Source organism: Lynx rufus, unplaced genomic scaffold, assembly GCF_022079265.1.
Source record: "Lynx rufus isolate CCGP_SWC_20201006 ecotype Redwood Valley unplaced genomic scaffold, mLynRuf1.p SCAF_12, whole genome shotgun sequence".
Taxonomy (NCBI): Eukaryota; Metazoa; Chordata; class Mammalia; order Carnivora; family Felidae; genus Lynx; species Lynx rufus.
In genome coordinates, this window is record NW_025814826.1 from 68,920,566 (window position 1) to 68,933,056 (window position 12,491).

Consider the following 12,491-nt stretch of genomic DNA (forward strand, 5'->3'; position numbering starts at 1 on the left):
CTGAACGTGCCTCCTCGTTGCTGTGCCCTGGGACCCGCCGAGGACCTAGCGGTGATCGTCACGTGTGACAGTGACCGCCTCCTCAACCACCTGCACTGCTGTTCACGGACTTTTTGGGGGGCGGCGGGGGGGGGGGTGGGGGGGCCGTGAAGCCTCGGTCCGTGAGGGCGTTGCACGGTGCGGTAGCAACTCCCGGGAGAGGTGGCTGAGACAGCCACGGCTGGAATGCTTAGTCGTGTTCTAGAAAAACTAGAACGGTGAGGGCTTTCTTGGAGGAGCGGTTGGGGAGCTGGAGGAAGAGTTGGCCATCTCGCCTTTTCTGATAAGCGACCCTGGGTTGGGAGTAGGACTCCCTAACTTCAGGCAGGGATGGGAAGAAAAATTGAGGAGGGGACAGAGAGTCCCTCAACAGTGACACCCTTTCCTCTTTCCTTTTTCCTTTTAGCTTTTTATTATAGAAACTTTCAAAGATAGGCAAAGGTAGACAAAGTAGTGTAATGAATGAACCCCATGTGTCCATCAAACAGTTGAAATGGGCAGTGTCTTCACCTATTTCTCTGGTTATTTCTTTCGTCAATCCCGTAGAGGAGGTCATTTTATATAATAATTATTCTCATATTTGTCTAAAAGATAAGGGCCCCTAAAAACGTAATTACAAAGCTATTATCACCCGTGAGTGTTAATGATTATCCTTTATTATCAAATGTAGGAAACTCTTTTTTTAAATGTAAAAATACATCATGAGTTTACAGTGATATTTCAAATTTAGAGCTAGGTGGCTATTAATTTTTAAAATTTTATGTTTGTATCTTTTTTCCCCCTCATATTTAGAATCTTGGGGGGCGTCTAGGTGGCTCACTCAGTTGAGCATAGGACTCATGGTTTCAGCTCAGGTCATGATCCCAGGGTGGCGGGATCCAGCCCTCTGTCAGTCTCTACCCTAATCAAGGAGTCCTTTAAGATTCAGTCTGTCTCTCCTTCTGCCCCCCCTCCCCCACTTGCACATGCATTGTCTCTAATTAAAAAAAAAAAAAAAAATCTTGGATCCTGATTATCTTAACACAAGGATTTACTTTATTATTTATATATATATAATTATGTCAGAATAACAATGCCAATATTACTAATGATATGATTATTGAAAAGTGTAACATTCTTTTGCAGTTCTTTCTGTTGTTAGGTTATATCCCATGCTTTAAAGTAAATTAAGGGCCGGCTGGGTGGCTCAGTTGGTTAAGCGTCCAACTTTGGCTCAGGTCATGAGCTCACGGTTTGTGAGTTTTGAGCCCGGCGTTGGGCTCTGTGCTGACAGCTCAGAGCCTGGAACCTGCTTCAGATTCTGTGTCTCCGTCTCTATCTGCCTCTCCCCAGCTTGCATTCTGTTTCTCTCTCTCTCTCTCTCTCTCAAAAATAGATATAAAACTTTAAAATCAATGAAAATAATTTGTTTCTGTGGGGTTATATATACTGGTTCATTTGTTTCATTTTGCTTATGCTCTTTAGGGTTAAGTTTTTCAGGTTTTTAAAAAAATGTTTATTTTGAGAGAGAGCATGATAGGGGAGGGGCAGGGAAAGAGGGAGAGAGAGAATCTCAAGCAGGCTCCACACTGTTAGTGCAGAACCTGATGTGGGGCTCCATGTCCTGGATAGTGAGATCATGACCTGGGTCAAAATCAAAATGCTTAACTGAGCCACCCAGGCGCCCCTCAGGTCTTTTTTTTTTTTTTATGATTTTATTTTTAAGCAATCTCTACACCCAACTTGGGGCTTGAACCCACAACCCTGAGATCAAGAGGGGCATGCTCCACTGACTGAGCCAGCCAGGTGCCCCCAAATTTTCAGGTTTTTATAAAAATTTTTTCATGATTATGTAAAACATGTATATGGCTCCAAAGTCAAGTCTACAAAACAATGTACATTCAGAGAAGTCTGACTTCTCTCCCTGTCCCCACACACCTGTTACCTTCCTCTCCCTATCAGTAAGCATTTTTTTTTAAGTGTATTGATTTATTTTGTGAGAGACTGCAAGTGGGAGAGGGGGAGAGAGACAGGGAGATGGAGGATCCAAAGCAGGCTCTGTGCTGACAGCAGACAGCCCAGTGCGGGGCTCAAACTCCTGAACTGTGAGATCATGACCTGAGATGAGGTCAGATGCTTAACTGACTGAGCCACCCAGACTCCGCCTATATCTACTGTTCTGCATTTTGACTTTTGCACCTAACAGTATCTTGGAGACCTCTCATTAGCAGTGTCTAGGGATGTTCCTTGTTCCTTTTTGCAGCTGTAACTCCCTTCTTTTGTGAATGTACCATAGAGTATTCAACTAGTCAGCTATTACTGGACATGTGGGTTGTTTCCTGTCTTTTCCTATTAAACTTAGTGCTACAGTGAATAGTCTTATGCAGATCTTTGTATAGTTCTGCCAGTTTAATTTTGGGTTAGATTCCTAGAAATTGCCTGGTCAGCAGGCATTTGTAATTTGTTTTTGCTGTATGTTGCCCAGTTCCCTTTTTTAGGGGTGCACCATCTTGCATTCCCACTGTGATGTGTCCTCACAACCTTGTAAGCCAAGTATTTTGTCAAATATATGTAATCTTCCTATCTGAGAAGAATAGCATCTCAGTGTGGTTTCCTTTTGCATCTTTTTTTTTTTTTTTGTGGGTGGAGTCAGGCATCTTTTCATATATTTAAGCATCATCTTCACTTATTTGTCTGTGAACTTGCTTCTTTTCTTAGTTGGTGGTCTCTTCCCTCTGGTTTTAGAAATGCTATTATGTTAACCCTTTGTGACATAAGTTGCAGATATTTATAAAACTCTATTATCAATGCACCAATTTATCAGTTAAGATTAAAAATTACAAAATAAGCCCTGTATAGTCTTTTTTGATGCAACCCAACAAATTAATAAGGAATTTGATACCAGAGAGATGGTTATAAAGAATAGTCTTCAAACTACATTTTAATTTCTGTTATCTTAACGTAATTTCATTAACTATCAGTATTCAGTTCATCCTCGATGTAGCTAATGTTCATAGTTTACAGGATACTTAGAAATGCCATGTTCAGAGCAGAGGAAATTTCTTAGGGGAAAATACAGTATAAAGCCGATAATATGTTGTTTAAAATATTTTAAAAATTGCAAAAATATTTTTTAAATATTTAAAAAAAATTTACTGCTGTTTTTCTTTTTTATGGCTTTATTGAGGTATGAATTGAAAATACTTTAAGTATACACTTGGATGAAAATTTCAACATAAATATATACCTGTGAAACCATCACCACAATCAAGATAATGAACATATCTATTAGCCCTAAGTGCATCCCCAGTGTTGCTGGTGATTGATCTGCTTTCTGTCACTTTAGCTTATTTTGCACTTCCTGTATATCTGATTAGATATAAATGGAATCCCAAAGTAGATATTTGGGGGGATGTGTGGGTCTAACTTTCTTCACTCAGCATAATTATTTTGATTTTTATCCTTATTACTGTATATAGCAATAGTTTTTTTCTTTTTCTTTTCTTTTTTTTTTTACTCTTGGGTAGTATTTCATTGTAAGAATATACCACAACTTGTTTATCCATTTATCCACTTACCTGTTAATGGACATTGGGTTGCCAGTTTTTGGCTACTGCAACTAAAACTGCTACAAACATTTATGTAGAAATCTTTGTGTAGACCTATGTTTCACTTCTCTCGGGTTTACATCTAAAGTGGCTTGGCTGGGTGGTATCGTAGATGTGTGTTTAACTTTTTAAGAAACTACCAACCTCTTGTCAAAGTGTTTTTACTACTTTGCCTCCCCAAGCAGATGTGACAGCTATAGTTGCTCTACATATTGCCCACATTTGGTGGAGTCATTTGTTTTGAAAATGGCCATTCTAGGGGATGTGGGGTGGTGTCTTGCCGTTTACCTTGCATTTTTCTAATGTTTAATGATATTGAGTGTCATTTCTTGTGCTTACTAGCCATCTGCGTATATTCTTTGGTGAAGTGCTGATTCAAATGTTTTGTCCATTTTTTATTGGATCATTTGTCTTCTAATTGAGTTGCAGGACTTCATTATAGCATGGGATACAGGTCATTTGTTGGGATATATGTTTTGCAAATATTTTCTCCCAGTTTGTGCTTTGCTTTTTCATTTTATTTCATTTTGAGGAGCAAAAGTTTTAAAATTGATGAAGTCCTGTTCATTGATTTCCTTCCTTGAAATTTCATGCCTTTTTGTATCCTATTCAATAAATCTTTGCCAAAGTTAAGATCACTAAGGTTTTCTATTATGTCTTCTTCTGGAAGTTTCTTTTTTTAATTTTTAAAATGTTTGTTTGTTTATTTATTTATTTATTTATTTATTTATTTATTTATTTATTGTTTTAGAGCGAGAGCATGAGTGGGGAGGGGCAGAGAGAGAGGGAAACAAAGAATCTGAAGCAGGCTCCAGGCTCTGAGCTGTTAGCACAGAGTCTGACGCAGGGCTTGAACCCACAAACCGTGAGATCATGACCTGAGACGATGTGGGACGCTTAACCAACTGAGCCACCCAGGTGTCCCATGGAAGTTTCTACTTTGCATTTTTGGTTGACGATATATTTTAATTCTTATATATGATGCGGCGTAAGGGTTGAGGTTCAGTTTGTTGGTATATGGTTATTCTATAGTCCAAGCACCATTTGTTGAAAATAAAGCCCTAATTTAAAAATAATCATTTAGGGACACCTGGGTGGTTCAGTTGGTTAAGTGTCCGACTTTGCCTCAGGTCATGATCTCATGGTTCATGGGTTCCAGCCCCGCGTCAGGCTTTGTGTGGAGAGCTCAGGTCCTGGAGCCTGCTTCGGATTCTGTGTGTCCCTCACTCTCTGCCTCTCCCCCTCTTGCCCTCTGTCTCTCAAAAAATAAAAAATAAAACGTTAAAAGATTTTTTTAAACAGGATTTATTTTGTTATATGATGTGAAGAATGGATCTAATTTTACTGTTTTTCTAAATGGCTATCTAGTTATCCAAAACACTACATATTTTGAAGTTTATCCTTTCCCCATGGATTTGAGATGCTACCTTTTACTTATATCAAATTTCCATATGGGAATGGTCTTCTCTTTTTTAAAATATAATTAAAAAATTTTTTTAATTTTATTTTTTAAAATTTACATTCAAATTAGCATATAGTACAACAATGATTTCAGGGGTAGATTCCTGAGTGCCCTTTACCCATTTAGCCCATCCCCCCTCCCACAACCCCTCCATTAACCCTCTGTTCCCCATATTTAAGAGTCTGTTATGTTTTGTCCCCCTCCCTGTTTTTATATTACTTTTGCTTCCCTTCCCTTAGGTTCATCTGTTCTGTATTAAAGTCATCATATGAGTGACTCCATATATATATACACATATATATGTATATATATGTATATATATATGTGTGTGTGTGTGTATATATATATATATATATATATATATATATATATGACATCTTTATCCATTCATCCATCGATGGACATTTGGGCTCTTTCCATACTTTGGCTATTGGTGATAGTGCTGCTGTAAACATTGGGGTGCATGTGTCCCTTCGAAACAGCATACCTGTATCCCTTGGATAAATACCTAGTAGTGCAATTCCTGGGTCATAGGGTAGTTCTATTTTTAATTTTTTGAGGACCCTCCAGACTGTTTTCCAGAGTGGCTGCACCAGCTTGCATTGCCACCAACAATGCAAAAGAGATCCTCTTTCTCTGCATCCTCGCCAACATCTATTGTTGCCTGAGTTGTTAATGTTAGACATTCTGACAGGTATAAGGTGGTATCTCATTGTGGTTTTGATTTGTATTTCCCTGATGATGAGTGATGTTGAGCATTTTTTTCATGTGTCAGTTGGCCATCTGGATGTCTTCTTTGGAGAAGTATCTATTCATGTCTTTTGCCCATTTCTTCACTAGATTATTTGTTTTTTGGTGTTGAATTTGATAAGTTCTTTCTAGATTTTGGATACTAACCCTTTATCTGATATGTCGTTTGCAAATACCTTCTCCCATTCTGTCGGTTGCCTTTTAGTTTTGCTGATTGTTTCCTTCACTGTGCAGAAGCTTTTTAGTTTGATGAGGTCCCAATTGTTCATTTTTGCTTTTGTTTCCCTTGCCTCTGGAGACGTGTTGAGTAAGAAGTTGCTGCGGCCCAGGTCAAAGAGGTTTTTGCCTCCTTTCTCCTCGAGGATTTTGGTGGCTTCCTGTCTTACATTTAGGCCTTTCATCCATTTTGAGTTTATTTTTGTGTCTGGTGTAAGAAAGTGGTCCAGGTTCGTTCTTCCGCATGTCGCTGTCCAGTTTTCCCAGCACCACTTGCTGAAGAGACTGTCTTTATTCCATTGGATATTCTTTCCTGCTTTGTCAAAGATTAGTTGGCCATACGTTTGTGGGTCCGTTGCTGGGTTCTCTATTCTGTTCCATTGATCTGAGTGTCTGTTTTTGTGCCAAATATAATTTTTTAAGTTTATTTATTTGAGAGACAGTGCGAGTGGGGGAGAGGCAGAGAGAGAGAGAGAGGGAGAGGGAGAGAGAGAGAGAGAGAGAGAGAGAGAGAGAGAGAGAGAGAATCCCAAGCAGGCTCCATGCTGCCATCACAGAGCCCAACACAGGGCTTGAACTCATGAAGCTGTGAGATCATGACCTGAGCAGACACCAAGACACCCTTAACTAACTGAACCACCCAGGCATCCCAGGAGTGGTCTTCTTTTTCTTCTCCTCCCCCTCCTCCTCCTCCTCCTCCTCCCCCTCCTCCCCCTCCTCCTCCCCCTCCTCCCTTCCTCTCCCCCTCTCCCTCCCCTCCCCCTTCTTCTTCTTCTTCTTCTTCTTCTTCTTCTTCTTCTTCTTCTCTTTTTTATAATGTCTGTGTTTTATATAATCTGATTGTGAGGCATCTACATTGCCAGTCTCTTCAAAGAGAGTTAATTTGTGAAATTATTTCAATAATAATAAAACAATGATTTATATTATTGTCAAACAGTTTCAAAAGGTCTACTGCTCCTTTGGTCCTTCTGCATATTTTTTTCCTTTTAAAAAAATTATTTATTTAAATTCAAGTTAGGGACACCTGGTGGCTCATTAGGTTAAGGGTCCAACTTTGGCTCAGGTAATGATCTCACTGTTTGTGAGTTTTGAGCCTGGTGTTGGGCTCTGTGCTGACAGCTCAGAGCCTGGAGCCTGCTTCAGATTCTGTGTCTCCCTCTCTCTCTGCCTCCCCCCCTGCCCCTCACCAAATAAAAACATTAAATCCGAGTTAGGTAACATGTAGTGTAGTATTGGTTTCAGGAGTAGAACCCAGTGATTCATTGCTTATATATAACACCCAGTGCTCATCCTGACAAGTGTCCTCCTTAATGCCCATCACCCGTTTAGCCCATCATCCCATTCACTTCACCTCCAGCAACCCTCAGTTTGTTCTCTGTATTTAATAGTCTCTTATGGTTTGCTTCCCTCTGTTTTTATCTTATTTTCCCTTCTCTTCCCCTATATGCATCTGTTCTGTTTCTTAAATTCCACATATGAGAGAAATATATTTGTCTTCTCTGACTTATTTCGTTTGGCATAACACACTCCAGTTCCATCCACATTGTTGCAGATGGCAAGATTTTATTCTTTTTGATTGCCAAGTAATATTCCATTGTATATATATACTGTTTCTTCTTTATCCATTAATCAGTTGATGGACATTTGGGCTCTGTCCGTAGTTTGGATATTGTACATACCAGGAGTGGCCTTCTAATTGATGTTCTAACATGTGGAAATGCTCAGAGCCTATCCCATGGACACAGAAGAAGACCCTGCACACAGAATAAACCACATGGGGTACCCAGGAGCCAGGATGCCCCCAGGCCTTCATCTTACTTCCAGGGAAGCCCAGTGGCCAGTGACGATTGTCTGCCCCATGCCTGCCAATCTCCCTAGGAGAATGGTCCAGGTAAGACTCTGCTCCTGTCACAACTGTCCTGGCATGGAGTGCATTGTCCTCAGCCATCAGGTCCCTGTTCTCCCCTCAGATTCGGGAGTTCCCACCAGATCCATGGAGGTTTAAGGATTGGCAGGGATTCTGGCCCTTTTCTGCACATACCATGCTCCACAGTTTCCCTGCATCACCTTGTGTGGAGGGGTGCCTGTGGATGTTGGGGGACACTCTAATCCCTCACCGATTTAACTCCAGAAGTTGCAGGAAACACTTCGTGGGGCACGAACTGTGGGGTTCTGTGAAGGGGATCCCCCAGCACTCTACCAAGCACATGAATCTCTTGGCACAGTTGGTACCAAGCCAGCTACCAACTATTAGGGCTGCTTGTTATTCTTTTTTAAAAAAATTTTAATGTTTATTTGTTTTTGGGAGGGAAAGAGACAGAGTGCGAGTGGGGAAAGGACAGAGAGAGAGGGAGACGCAGAATCCGAAGCAGGCTCCAGACTCTGAGCTGTCAGCACAGAGCCTGATGCGGGGCTCAAACCCATGAACTGTGAGATCATGACCTGAGCTGAACCAACTGAGGCACCCCATTAAAGGAATTGGGTTTGTTGGATGAAGGTAGGAATAATATCTGGGAGTGGAAATAAAGAGCAAAAAGAACATCTAATCTCTGGTTCCAGTGGTACATGGGGGAGGGAGAAGGCTTCAGGAGACCATGTGTCAGGGGGCAACCAGGTTTTAGTTTGAACAGGAAGCTGAAGGAAGCTTTCAGTGAAGTCACAACACAGAATAATTTGTTTATGTCCATAAACCAAAGAGTAGAAGGTGTGGGGGCCAAAGAGTTTCTATATATTTTTGAAGGTGTGGAAATATTTATTACTTACATAATGGAGGTCTTTTGGGAGAGTAGGGAAGGCCTCTCAGAATGGTCTGAAATGGCTTAAGAGAGCAAGTAAGGGATGTTAACTTTGGGTCTTTATTGTGGTCAGTAGGTATGGTGGGTGGGAGGACTGCCAAGCATAGGTGAGGGCTTGTGTGGTTTGAATCTCCTGCTGGTGTCAAAAGAGAGAGCACCAGCTTTCTTTCTCTCTCTTTTTTCTTTTTCTTTCTTTCTTCCTTCCTTCCTTCCTTCCTTCCTTCCTTCCTTTCTTTCTTCTTTCTTTCTTTCTAAATTTGTTTTTAAATGTTTATTTTTGAGAGAGAGAGAGAGAGAGAGAGAGCACGCACGAGCCGGGGAGGGGCAGAGAGGGAGTCACAGAATCTGAAGCAGGCTCCAAGCTCTGAGCTGTCAGCATAGAGCCCTATGTGGGGCTTGAACTCACAAACCGTGAGATCATGACTTGAGCTGGAGTTAGAGGCTTAACTGACTGAGCCACCCAGACACCCCAAGCACCAGCTTTCTTATCAGCTTGTCCAAATGTGGGCATGGAGAAGTAGGAGGATGAGGTTCCAAAGCTATCAGCAAACACTAAAAAATGGAACCAGACCATTCATTATAATTCATCCCTGATGTTTGATGACTGAAACACTAATTGAATTAGTACTCGTTTAAATAAACTATATGGCACTCTCTGCAACCTGCAGCCTGAGGCTGGTGAGGGAGATGAAAGTCCCACTAAATTGCTTTTTCAAGAGTCCAGCATTGTGTTTTCTGAGAAGTGACATGAGTGCCTCAGCTACTCCAGAGGGGATGAGGATGTCCTGGTGAGACCTTTTACTTAGGCCTGAGCATAGGTAGAGAGATATCTTGACCTTGATTGATATTTTGGGGCATCTATCTGTGGGGTAAGAGGTTCTGAGAGTTCTTTACCCTAAAGGGGGCAACTTTTAAGGCAATGGCACAAAAGTTTGTAAAAATGTGGAGATGGGGCTATTCATTAGCTAGGCCATCCAGTGCTAAGATAATTGCTGGAAATTCAGCCCAGCCACTTGTGCTGACGTTTGGATCTGGTTCTTTATTAGGGAAGTCCTGGTTAAGAAATAAGGAACAGTAGCTCCCCACTGCGCTCCATCACCTATGATGGTTGGCAGTGCTGCTTGTATAGTCTGTGGATTCCCTCTGCTGTTAACTTACTTCATCCCAGGTGGCTCTCCAGGTAGCCAAAGGGTCTGGGGAGGGCTGCCCTCCAACACCCTGGCATCTGGCAAGGGACAGAGGACAGAGGAGGCTGCCCCTTCTGCAGGTGGAATATACCAGGGGGCCCAGGTTTGGCTTTATATTGTACCAAGGTGGCCTCAGCAGTTGTATTGAGCTCATGGTGTACTACTTCCATAACCCAGAACACAATGGGCAGCTGGGTACAGAGATAAAGTCACAGACTCAGGGCCTGTGAAAGCCTCCATTTCTAGGAGGTTCCAGTATGTGGCCAGCAATTGCAGCTCTGGTAGCATGTAGTATAGGGCAAGGAAGGTAGTTTCTTGGATCAGAAGCCCTTGGACAATTTATGGCCATGATGGGTGGTCCGGAGACTCTGGGAGATGTGAAAGGAGGTTGTTGAATCCCCTGTGATGGAAAAGTCTTGGTGGGAGGGACAGTAATGGGAATGTGGTGTTGGAAGCTGGACAGATTCTAGAGGATTTTGTTGGAGGCGGCCCCAACCAAGGTGGGCTGATTTGCAAGTCGCAACATAAATGGGGTTAAGTAAAATCTGTAGATGAGGAACATGTTGCCTCCAGAAACCCCAAAAGATCTAAAAGAGTTGTGGGTGCTGATAGGGACACTGATTATTTCTGAAGCTTCAAGGATGGAGCAGTCCTTGGTTTACAAAACATTTTTGGCAACTTAACAGAAGTGGCAGGGCCTTGCACTACATTTGGGGGCAATGGCCCATTCCCTTTGGTGAGCTGCTTTGTATCTGTATGTCCTGAATAAGTGACACACAAACGAATGCCAATTAAATCACCTTGGAGGAGGATGTCATCAATGTAATGTCACATCTGTGCTCCCAGAGGAAGGTGGATGCAGTCAAGACTGTATGTGACAGGGGCGCCTGGGTGGCGCAGTCGGTTGAGCGTCCGACTTCAGCCAGGTCACGATCTCGCGGTCCGTGAGTTCGAGCCCCGCGTCAGGCTCTGGGCTGATGGCTCAGAGCCTGGAGCCTGTTTCCGATTCTGTGTCTCCCTCTCTCTGCCCCTCCCCCGTTCATGCTCTGTCTCTCTCTGTCCCAAAAATAAATAAACGTTGAAAAAAAAAATTAAAAAAAAAAAAAAAGACTGTATGTGACAGTGAGGCTGCTGAGGCACCCTACGGGCATCCTAGTAAAGATATATCATGTTCCTTCAGAGGTGAAGGCAAACTGGCTGAAAGGCTGTGGACGCCATTGTCTAGATGTCCTGTTCACAGTGCCAACTCCAACTTTTACCATCACCTGCATGGTGGATGGACCCCACCCAAAAGTTGGTTCAGATGTCAAGACTGACAATGCCACACATACCAAGAGGGCATGAGATGGTTTATTACTCACGTAACTGAGGTGAGCAGGGCAGGGTTCCTTGGGGAGGCCCAAAGTGGCTTAAGGAATGATGGAAGGGCACTGAACTGGGTGTTTGCTGTGCCTGGGATGAGGCTGCAGTACATACTGCTCATTTCCTGTTGAGTGGGACTTGAATGGTTTGAAATCTGCTGGCACCAAGGGGATGGCACTCAGGCTTCTCTCTCAGCCCGTTTCCCAAGAAACATTTCCAAGGACATCATCAAAGTCAAAAGAAAGAAATTGTGGCTGACCATTTGTTTCCCAGACTTTCTCTTTGGAAATGTGACATTCCAAAATCAAAACTCTCAGGCTGCGGATAGCAGGCCCCTAAATGTGGTCAATTCTGCCCAGACACTGGGTATGGACAAGGGTCCAGTAGAGCTTGACACTCACTCCTCCTTCCTGTCTCCAGACTCCCACAGCCATGCCTCAGCCCCAGGGGTCTCCCAACAATGTGGAGGCCAGGGGAAGGAGCAAAAGGAGTTGATGAGGGAGTGATACAGAGGACATGCTTGCCCCTAGAACCTCTTCTCCACACAGCAGTGGCCCTGTTAAAATGTAAGTCATCCAAATCCTCCAACATCTCCTTTCACCCAGAGTAAAAGCCGAAGTCCTTGTCATGGCCATGAGGACTTTTGTGATATGGCCCATTACTACCCATCCCATCTGCTTCTCCCTCTGCTCACTCAACTCCTAGCCATACTGAACTCCAATGATTCTTGAACACTCTAGACCTGTTCTGCTCAGGGCTTTTGTACTGTGTGAATGGAAAAACAAAAGTTGTTTTTCCCAGTTATTGCCTAGGCATTTTACTGTATGATAACCCTATTATCAGAGTCTGGGCATTTAGATAAGAACGTGAATTCAGTGCTCACCACCCTAACCACTTCCTAAGTAATAGGTGCCTGCTACCCTGTTCTCTTATTTCTTGCTTGCTCATGACCTGGGATGATGGACTGCCCTCCATCATTGTGCTCCCTTGCTTCTGGGATGTGTGTGTAGCAAATCTTGTGACTTTACTCCCTTTGTGTAAGTGTATTGAAACTGTGCCTTCAATCAAAAAAGACTCTGGGTTTTCACTTTCC